The sequence below is a fragment of the Rhipicephalus sanguineus genome, chromosome 7, assembly GCF_013339695.2.
Source record: "Rhipicephalus sanguineus isolate Rsan-2018 chromosome 7, BIME_Rsan_1.4, whole genome shotgun sequence".
Lineage (NCBI taxonomy): Eukaryota > Metazoa > Arthropoda > Arachnida > Ixodida > Ixodidae > Rhipicephalus > Rhipicephalus sanguineus.
This window is the reverse complement of record NC_051182.1, coordinates 122,188,044-122,199,156: the sequence shown is the minus strand read 5'-3', so window position 1 is coordinate 122,199,156 and position 11,113 is coordinate 122,188,044.

Here is an 11,113-nt window from a genome sequence, read left to right as displayed (position 1 = left end):
TACACGTACATGTCTGCTGCCGAGATAATTGGCTCTTTACACATCGCTCAATTAGCCTGCTTGCTATTAAGCAATCGGCTACTGACCTTTATAAGCACACAGGCGCTAACGATATGACGCAGTGGGCTATTACGTCACTGATTCTGCGTGACAAATTAGCGGTGCATCGACTTCACATTTGCTCACCACGACGGCGACGCTGAAGCGCGTGATTGATTAGCGTCGTTCATCACTGGCTCGAACGCTTATTCAAGGCTCATTACGCCCTAATGAGCCGAAAGCATGTTGCTAAGCCTAATAGCTTTTGAGAAGTGTACGCGGCAATCGAATAAAGCGGCGCAACGCGTCTAAGCAGGTGCTCTCATCTGCTTATAACCAGCCTTATGATATTTTTTGCTTTCATTTTTTTAAGGACTGCGAAACTTCTACATACAGAAGAAAACACTTTGCTTCATTGTCATGGCGTCCTCGGTCACTGATTGCCAACGGGACTTTCGTCACTTAACAGCAGCAATTACCCCCTTTGAATAACAGAGAGCTGAGCTAGTTGGTAAGTATTCATTCTAAAAAGACAGGGCGTTGTGGTGTCCTGACTTCTTTCTTGTGTCCGTGTTTGCACGCCCTGTCTTTTTAGAATGACCCCCTTTGAGTGGTGGATGGCGCTGCCGTTGCGTTAATTTTTGGGTTAGCTTTTATTCTTAAATTTACAGAGCCTTATTTATTAGGTGTGCAAAAGAAGGAGCATGGCAGGTTTGGCTGCAATAATAAAGGGACATCCCAACATGAGAGATGTAAAAAAATGAAATTTAGCAAGAACAGTTAGAACAAACATAAAGAAGTGTAATGGAACTACATATGTCCACAGACACAACTTCAAATGTGAATAAAAAAATTCGCAGTTTCACCGCAAGGGAGAAGCACCGAATGTGATAGAAACGAATTCGAATGTTATAGTATGTGAGGAATAAAATGCGCGAGGTTATCGAGGTTTTTTTAGAGAGCTCTTTTGTAGCACTTCTGTCCGTAAATTACATGCATTCATTTGCTTATTTTAAAATTAATAATTTCACTAAGCGAGGATTTTGCTGATTGAATATTCTTCTTCACATTTAGCTTAGTTTAATAATTTTTTTTCTCAAGTAAATCAAGGAAAAAAGCAGTTACACATGTGCAACCTACATGCTAATTCATGGCTATAGTTTTCGTATTATTCACCGAGCTACACTAATGCTTCCATTCGCTGCCATCAAGTGACAATGAAAGGGGGACATTCGCAGGAATAAATAACGACAAAGGCATATAATCACCTCTCTTAGCGACCTGACAAGGCTGTCTGACCTACTTTCACGCGTGACCACTCCGTCTCCATCGAATCGTCATTTGCGCTTTCCTTTCTCCTGCACTGATGAACGTCAAGAGCTGCAGTTTAGATAGGACAGCACATTCTCAGCTGTCATGCGCTGAAGCTGGGAAGATAAGCGCGAAGCAGCCAGCGAAAGCTGATGAACGAGCGCGCTGCTCGTTGATACCAGCAGTTTGTTCATTTCTCATCTAACATTAACATTCATTTAGGGCTGCATATTTGCATTCGACGCTCGCTTTGTATATCCACGAGATAAAAGAGCAGGCCAGGGGCGTAACGGAAATTGTTGTCGGGTGAGGGGGGGGGGGTACCTCCTTGATATGAAGTGGGCGCCGGGCAGGGACATGTGGTCGAGTGTAATTTTGGGCTCTGTATGACATGGCGAAAATTTTCTAGGGGGGGGGGGGTGCGGGCCCGGTGTGCCACTCCCTGGCTACGCCACTGGAGCAGGCTATACAGTCGTCTCAGTTCGTATGTGTGCATACCCGTTCTATAGTTCCTGCATTATACCACGTGGTAGAATGAACCTTTCTGATGCATCAGTGTGGTGTTTTTTTTTTTGTATATGGGAGTATCTGTAGTAAGCAGAAAAGCACTGATACTTAACAGATCGAAAGTTAAAACATGTCTAATCGGACTTTTTGCAATCCGATCTACAACTTTCCCTTTGCAATTTTTTTTGCCAACTTCGCTGCTTCAGAAGTAGGCTAATTAATCTTGTCTTTTAAGCAACTACTTAGATAACTGAGATAGCATGACGTATTCGATGAAATAGCCAGCAACATACATTTGGCAGCGTTATCATGGAGTGCATCGGTATATTTTTAAGCTTTGGCTAGAGTTAGTTCGGGAGCCCTGCAGTTGACTCGCTTCAAACTAACCAGACCTAACGTTCTCGTAACCAGTGAAGCCCCCCAAGCCGTGATGGTCCGCTTTCAAATGGGTCTCTTCTTCTCAGTGCAACAAAGAAGGGCGTCAAGACCGGAAGGACCTCTTACACGAAGAACGTTTACGTCAAGACCATCCTCCTGGCGGCTGCGCTATCTAACGACGACTGCAAGTGGGCGAAGAAAACGCGGAGAAAGCAGATATCGCAGTGCGAGGCAAACGTGAACTGAATCGCAGCTGCGCCCATGGAAGATGGAAACAAGAAAATGAGTGTGTCCTTCACCGCAATGCTCCAGCACTTCTCGCGATAAGAATACGCGGGCCTCTCACTCTTTCTTTCTCCCTCTCTCGCTCGCTTCCCCTTTCCCTCGTTTCTCGGCCAATGTCTGAGATTTTCGCGGCGGCAATTTTTCTTCCATTGTTGTCGCGGCTCCTTGCTGTAGTTGTTTCCTTGTTCCTAACAATGGGCGCGTTAGCTCTAGGAAGATGAAAGGATCCCGTTCCCATTCGCCGTTCTATTTTGTTTTTCCTCTTTGCTCATTGGCCTCCAGCTTCATTAAAAGGTTTATCTATCTATCTATCTGGACATTTGCTTCTGGCTCTTTTTTCTCTTTTCGTGGAGAACACGTTTTTTTTTTTTTTACTATTGCTCTGACCTTGTACGCCGTGGTGGTACAGTTATTACGGTTCGGCTGCTGACCCAAAGGTAGGAGGTTCGATCCCGGCCGAGGAGACCGCATTTTGATGGAGGCGAAGTGCTAGGGGCCCGTGTATACACGGGGCCCTGGCACTTTACTGCGCGATGTCGATGCGCGATAAAAGACACCAGATGGTCGAAGATTCTGGAGCCCTCCGCTACGGTATGCCTCATCATATTATGGTACTTTTGGTGCGTAAAATATTTTCGTCCTACCAAAAGACAAAAAGGTAGAGCGAGAGAGAATAAAAAGTACTCAAGTGAAAGACACAGGGTGACCTGTACTGATGCGCTCTAGATTGTCACTTCCCACTTTAAATGATAGGAGGCGGCGAGATTAGAGGAATCAGTGATGAAAAGGCGCTGCTGCTATATTTTTATGTAGTAATATATTTATTTATTTATTTCAACGTACTGCAATCTCGAAGGGCTATCGCAAGAGTCTAGAGTTGAAAGTTAGGAGATGAATAAAATAAGATGCATCGAATATATGTGGCACCAATACAGCAGCGAAATCGAGCAAGTGACGGGCAATGAACATGTCCGGCTAAATCATTATCCAATTAAATAGTGTGATCAAATACAATTTGACAAACGGATCGGTGCTGTGACAAAAAGGAGCTCGACATATTAAACTCATCATGACGTCTGGGGGATCGAAGTGTTGTGGTCGCTATGTAGCTCTTGTATATTGAGAAGCAGAGTTGTAGTATGCAAAAAACTACGCAGAGGGACATGAGATAAGGCACATTAGAAATGACCAAGACACGCTCGCCGTAATGAACATCGCTACAATTAGAACGGAACATAATTTGGACTGCAACTTGAGCTAGTTGGATGTGGCGCATGACAGTAGTATAACGCACCGCTAGTACAAAGACCACGGATGAAATTGACGATGTGAGGGGGACAACGAATGTGTTCACGCCGCTCGCATCGACAGCTTCTTCTCTTAAGCCTGTGTTAGCGCCGCGTTATACTATATACGATTATTCTATACTAACGGTAAACTTACTGTTTCATATCGTGCATTTTGTGCGGAATACAAGCGTGGCGATCGCAAAGAGGAAAACTACAAAAGGAAATCTTGCATCTAGTCTATTCTATATGCAACCGTATTAGGATCTACAGTAAAACGAAGTCACACGCCTCTATGATGCTTTGTGCTGCTGAATATAGAAACATTCTTTTTCTTGCCACTTTCAGTTATCGCCTATTAGCTTTGCGTTTTGTTTCTACAGTTAATGCCTTCCTTCCTGTTTCCATGCATACTTCCACAGATCGTTGCAGCGGCAGTTGCTTTGGGCAAATGGCGAACTTCCAACTCTGAAAGGACAGCACTCCTCTGAACTTCCTTCCTATAAGTAAAACCAATTCATAATTCGCGTTGATTTCTGCTGTTCTTCTATGTCATATAATCCTTTCCTGAGGCGCCGTGTTAAAAGCATCAACCAATTCCTTCTCAGCAAAAGACGAAAGCAGTCAAATAATCGTGTATACTATTCAGCGATCGCTTCCGAGCAAGCTGAAGCTTTTTTTTTTTTTCAGTGCGAATGGCATAAGGTTTACCTACCCAGCTCGACGGGTTTAGAAAAGGCGACGTGTCTACCCACTGACTTCCGGTTTGTACTTCCGTTTTTTTATGCACTTCTGTTTTACACCTCTCTTGCTTTTGAAGTCTTTTAATTCGAAATACGGCGTGACAGCATTGAAAAGTGCAAACAAATACAAATATCCTCCGTTCAATATATCTGAGTTCAATCAAGAGTCGGCTGAGGAACTTTAAAGGCGACCAGCTATATATGCCCTCGACAAATTCTTGTACGACTTCCTTGAACGAGCTGTGCGTCAGCGCAGTTTAAATCGAGACACTTCTTGGTGAATGGAAGACGTGTGTAATCATCAGGAACGTTTCTTCGAAGACGTTCCGTGTTCGCTACGATTGGGGCACGCGCACATCACACAGAATCACTTATTGAGAGAGAGTATCACCAACATACGATAAATGTCACGAACAATTCACAGTAATAAAAAACACAGAATACAAAAGCATTTCGTCATATTCTATAAGTTAAACGTACCACTTCACCCGAAGTCACCTGTCGACGCTTAACAACTAGCGCCCCTGGCTGACGTTATCAGGTTTTTAAATGAACAAATTTTTAATATAACGCTTCAATACTGCAGTGCATGCTGTATTTACTAGCAAATTTTAACACCCTGTGGCTGCGCTGCATTGCCCTAGTTGAGTTTGCGTCACAAAGCTCAAATTAACATTAAATTGTGACACAGTGTTCCCCTAACTTACTTATAGTAAGAAACTCGCAGTGTTCATCATGCATGTGCCTATGAAGCGTCGAAGGTGAAAACCATCTTCTTTTTCTTCTAAGTCGATGTGTTGATCATCCCTCGCACCCTACGAAAGCTTCCTGTACCTAAGGTGGTTTTGCACTGGCACCAGGATCTGAGGCAATGTAAGCTTTCTGCATCTCACCTGGTTTTGCACTGCCTCCGTGCCTTATCTCTTTGACCAAACGACGAATTCATTTGATGACGTCATAATGTCACGGCACGTCATGCGAGGTCCTAGTGACGTCATGATAATGTGACAAATTTTGTCGATCCCTGACGTCACGATGACGTCATATGGTGACGTCATCACGTGAAAATGCATCACTCGTTTTGACGCCGACGCCGCGGGACGCACGCGGTCAATCTTCGCGTATGATGAGGCGTCTAAGGCTTTCGCCTTAATATAAGTTTACGTACTTCGGCAAGCACTCTCAAGTACTGCGTACTGCGCTCATGCGGGTATATACAATAAAACCATGAAGCCACCTTTGTCGCAATGCGTAAATTTTGATGCGTGCGCCACCTGTCGAACGAGACAAACTATATATGTTCATAACACCATAACCTTTTTGCAACTGAACATTTAGAAAAATATAGTTGCTACTGTGTCAGAGCGACGAAGATCAATACCGCAGAGAAACAGGCACATTCTGGAACGTTCTTCATTAACTCCAAAAGCGATCGTAACACTTATTTGTGTGATCTGCTATTCTTCCGAGGAGTTGATGACAAAGCAAGGGAAAAAATGTATTCGAACAAACATCCGGGGATCACAAACGACACGCGAGTGAAGTTTGTAGTCTCTTAGTCTGAAGGTAGTCGAGCGAGGACAACACACTAGGACGAAAGGAAGCACACAGGACTCACACAGGCACCCAGGACACATTCAGTCGAGAAGCCCCAACAAGCCCACTCATGCAAGTCCCTAAGGACTCGACAGGGCGAAAAGCTGCCGCTCAGCGTAAATGGCCAATTGGTTCGAGCACGGGGTTCTTTCCTTTATGGCCTTGCCTGACGGTATCTTTAACAGGGAGCAGGGAGAGGAGGTAAATAGAGAGAGAGAGAGAGAGAAGGGAACGCGTGCTTGAAGGCCAATGGAGGAGAAAGCGCTCAACGTTGCTAGACCAATTTGCTTCGCGCCGAAGGAAAACAGACCGCCACTGCCGAAAGGGAAAAGAAGTTCCTGTGTATTTCTGTCCTGTCCTTAACCTGATTTTTTTTTTCTGGCCGTTTCTCGTAGCGCCTAAATACGAAAAAAGGTATAAAAAAGAAAAGAAGAGAGAAGCTTTTCGTGGTTTGAAACTGCGCGAACACGCAAGCAGCCGCGTCGCCGACAAAGACCACGGACATAACAATAACCGACGATGTCGTTTTCGGAGCAGGATGGCCCGATTGAGAAGAGGGAACGATAGGAAGAACAAAAACAAAAGGGAAATGGTACTTCTCAGGGCCATGCCAGCGAAGACCGGCCGCTTTTGGTGGGAGTCACGAGGAAAAAAAAGAGAGCACTGCAGTTGAAAGAAGTTGTAATGAAAATAAAGAAATGGTCCTGGTGTTCCTGTGCACAGCGTCTCTTCAAGTGCGTAATAGAACCATTGGGTAGAGAGCTGAAGCTGCGGTGACGAGCGCACTTCGGGCTGGGCTGTTATCGTGGTGCTTTGAGATGCTCTTTGAACAGGGGGGAATGCGCTGAATTTGTTTGCTTCGGGTATGATTGAAAAGCAGGTAGGCACTGGGTGATGGAGAGAAAAGGAAATAAAGAAAGAAATAGGCAAATAGAGAGAAAGGCAGCTTCAGAAAAGAATAAGTTTGAATGAATGGGGTGTGTTTTCGAGCCCGAAGGTGGGACTTACATTATTTTTTTTTTATTTTGTGCCAATCTTTCCAATGACTACAATATGGAAGGCAAGCCGATATCTCGCCAGGGACCGCGCTCCGGGTTTGCTTCGCTCCCATACTTTTTCTTCTTCTTCTTCGTCCTGTGCTTTATGATAATTATTGGGGTTTTACGACCGAAAACCACGATACGATGATTATGAGAAACGCCGTAGGACTCGTTCTGCTTCCGCTCGTTCCGTTAAACTCGTTCCTGTGTTCTTTGTAGTCTGTCCTTCGCAGCGTCTCCCTACCGTAAGCGCACCGCCAAGCCGTAGGGGAGGGCTCCGGAAATTTCGACCACCTAGGGTTCTTTAACGTGCACCTAAATCTAAGCACACGAGCCTCTAGCATTTTGCCTCCGTCGAAATAAGGCCGCCGAGGCCGGGATTCACTCCTACCTTCGGGTGAGCAGTCAAGCACAATAACCACTAGACCATCGCGGCGGGTCCTACGCTTCTCCTCAAACTAAAATGTTGAGACAAAAACCACCCGGAACAATCGAGCGAGCCAGCTTGTCTTAAATCGGAAGACTATACAAACCTGGACACTGCCTTGGGATACAGTGCAGAGGTTACATAGAGGACGAATTAGCGTGTAACTGTCGAGAATATATGTACCGTTAAACGACGGTTGCAAGCTGAACAAAGGATATCACCGTAGCATCAAGACCACATAGCACAACTCGACCGCACTTTTAGGAACCCTTTGATTGCCGAGATAGATCCCTTTAAGTGTCTCTAATCATAGAGTTTCCGAAAATTAACTAGAGGGGACTCCGACTCTGCGATCGTTCAGCCACCACGGGAATGATGGGTAGTACACGGATTTGCCTAGTCTTCGTACTTTCGGGCTTCGAACGCACTTGTGGCTTTGTTTATTGGTGTTTTTTTTTTGTTTTCTTTCGGATAAAAGAATGGATCGTTGTGAACTCCGTGACCATATTTGAATTGTTAGTTAAAGTGGTGAAGTGGAACTGCTGACTTTTGCTGAACTTCGTTTTGCGACAATGCGGATGCTGGCGACGCGGAGCCAAACGGAGCCGAAAGAACGAAGTTTAGAGAAACCGTGTACTACCCATCATTCGCATGCTGCCTGACGCGCCATGCGTTGCAGCTCCCTTAGATACTAGCGCCAGAGTTCCCTCTAGTAAGTATTGTACGAAACTCTATGCCTGTAATTAACTGTGATCGAAGTTGTTACCCACCATACTGTTCTCCTTTTCCGTCTTTTTCTTTTTATTAAGGGGATTAGACGTGTTCCGTTGAGTGATGTAGATAATAGAGGTTTTACCTTGTCCGGTGTTCCATTATACGCAGAGGGGTTCACGGAATATCGGCTTACCCGACGATAGTATCATCGTGTGACGCTTCGTGCCACCACAAATACAGACACCTTTGCTCGTTTTCGCCTACTGGCCTTCAGGAAAAATTTTTCTTTTTGATGGCAATTCATTCGGTATTGACCACTGGCCAGAATTTACACCAGCAGTGTGAATTCTGGGCAGTGGCCAATGTGGTTTTTCTGGTTTCTGTAACAACAATTCTATGCTTGCCTAGCTCCCCTTGACGCCACCAGACGGCACCATCTATCTGGTCTCTCGCGTTTACGGCTACGGTATCCGCTAAAGCAAAAAAAAGGAAAAAAAGAAACGTTTGCCGCCAAACTAAAGCTCTCCAATGATTGGGTCTTGGTGTACAATCTCTGAACGCTGTAGGGCTGAAAGCGAAGCATGTGAATACGCAGACATCGTGTGGCTTGAAAGAGTTGAATTGGGCAAGTTGAGAGGAAGCTATTAGAAAATATTAACAGCTCCTACAAAAATAGGAAAATAGAGGGATCAAACAGAGGCGAAGAGCGCTCACTTTCGACTAGATTTATTTCGGTTAAAAAATGCTCATAAAGAAGGCGAGGGTGAGAGAAGAAGGCACGAAATAGCGCGCACATCCTTGTCACGTCATCTATTTTGTCCTACCTTTGAAGTTAAAGCACAGCTGAGTAATACAATTTTTTATTCGAAAGTGCAATAGAAGGTGCCCTAAAGTACACTTGACCCAGCTTATTTATCCATTGCGCTTAGTTGGACCCTAAACAGCCCTCGTTGCCCCCTTTAGTTCTGTCCCGTTTCTAATTCTAGTGCGCGTTGAAAATAGATTCTAGTGGATTCACGTTCACATCCCTGATCTGCATGTAAAAGAATGGAACGTTCGAAGGCTTCGTTAAATTTCTTAACATTGGCATCTTGCTCCCCTCCGCACAGTAAACTAAATAGACCACAGGTCCATTAGGCTAAGGCTCTTAGAAACAAGAACCTATCCGAACCCGCTGTTAATTAACAAGATTTATCCGGAGTTCTCTACTCCTACAACATGCTCAACATGCCACGAAACCATAGATCTCACTGATATGCTCTGGCGTTGCTCCGCGTTACGCAGCGACAAGGAAAACACTGAAGAGCGGTGAGACGCAGCTCTGCGCAGTCCGACATTAGAGGGACAATTGTGGGCATTCCAACGGGCCTGCGAAGTGGCCGAAAGGCTAGGTCTTGCGGTCCCCACATGGGAACGGCCCGCTTCGGGCTAGGAAACTAGTACGACCTATTGGACCTCAATAAAGTTCTTTCATCCATCCATCATTGCCAAAACCCACCTGAGTTTATCATTGGGTTTGTGCTCCCTCTTAGCCAAGTGCAGCCGTCCGCCGCGGTGAGTCAGGGATTACGGTGCTCGGCTGCTGACCCGAGGATCGTGTGTTCGATACCGGCCGCGGCGGTCACATTTCGATGGAGGCGAAATGGCAGAATCTACCGTATTGTGCGATGTTAGTGCACGTTAAAGAACACCAGATGGTCAAAATTTCCGCAGCGCTCCTCTACGGCGTCCTTCGTAATCAAATCGTGATTTTGTGAAGTAAAACCCCACATATTATCATTAGCCAAATGTAGCAAGGTAACCGTCGTCCTCTTTCGCCCATGCGCCTGTCGCCGCCATTCATGCCTCAATGAGAATCTTACGTCGTCTTGGTCCTCGTAGCGTTAGAGCTTCCAGCCCTCAACAGAATACAGTAGCTTGAGATGATCTTTGCCTTTTCGCATAAATTCTGAATGATAAAAACAAAGATCAGATATACTGCATTAGACCAAAGGGTTTCTTAGGTTAAAAAAGGAAATTTCACAGATTTCATTAGGTTACACTGTCCTTGATTACAAGCTTCACTTAGATTTTCGTATTCGCGCAGCTGCTTAGAATGTTCTTTCGACCAGTCCTGACTTTGCACGTTTTCAACACGAAAGAAAAATGAAAAGCATAATATGTTTTCATAGATTATGATCTCCATAAATGAAAAATTGGTGACGAGCCTAATCCTTGACTTAGATGTCTGGTAGTGGTATCCGAATCTCGGCGTCTGCGTGCCGTGATATATTCCACGAATTGACTGCGTCTCGTCGCGCTACTGAAGCTGATCTCAGAGGTCACTTAGAAAGAAGGGCATGGTGCCACATGTTGCTCCGCATGTTGCTCCGCCATGTGCCGCAGTGGTCCCAACAGTTCACTGAGAAGACTGGTTTTTCAATGAACTCATTCAATTAATTATTAATAATTATACTGATTGTCATTGAACACTATTATAAGTAAACACGCTCCGATAACATATGTATCCCATATATATCTTAACTTGAACCGGGGTCATCGATTTAGTAACAGTCTTCTATTTTAAAACACGTTTCCTGAATATTCGGAAAACCGGAAGGCCTCGACTGGAAGTGCCTAGAAGAGAAAGAAGAGGGTCGTTCGTTGCTCTTGTCATTAATGATTACACTGTCGAGGCCCTGCCTTCACACTGCGACCCAATCCCACACGTATGCCGCACCCAGTACCACAATACTAGAAAGGATGGGTGAGCGGAACGCTTTCTAAAAAAACCGCCGTTTACATATG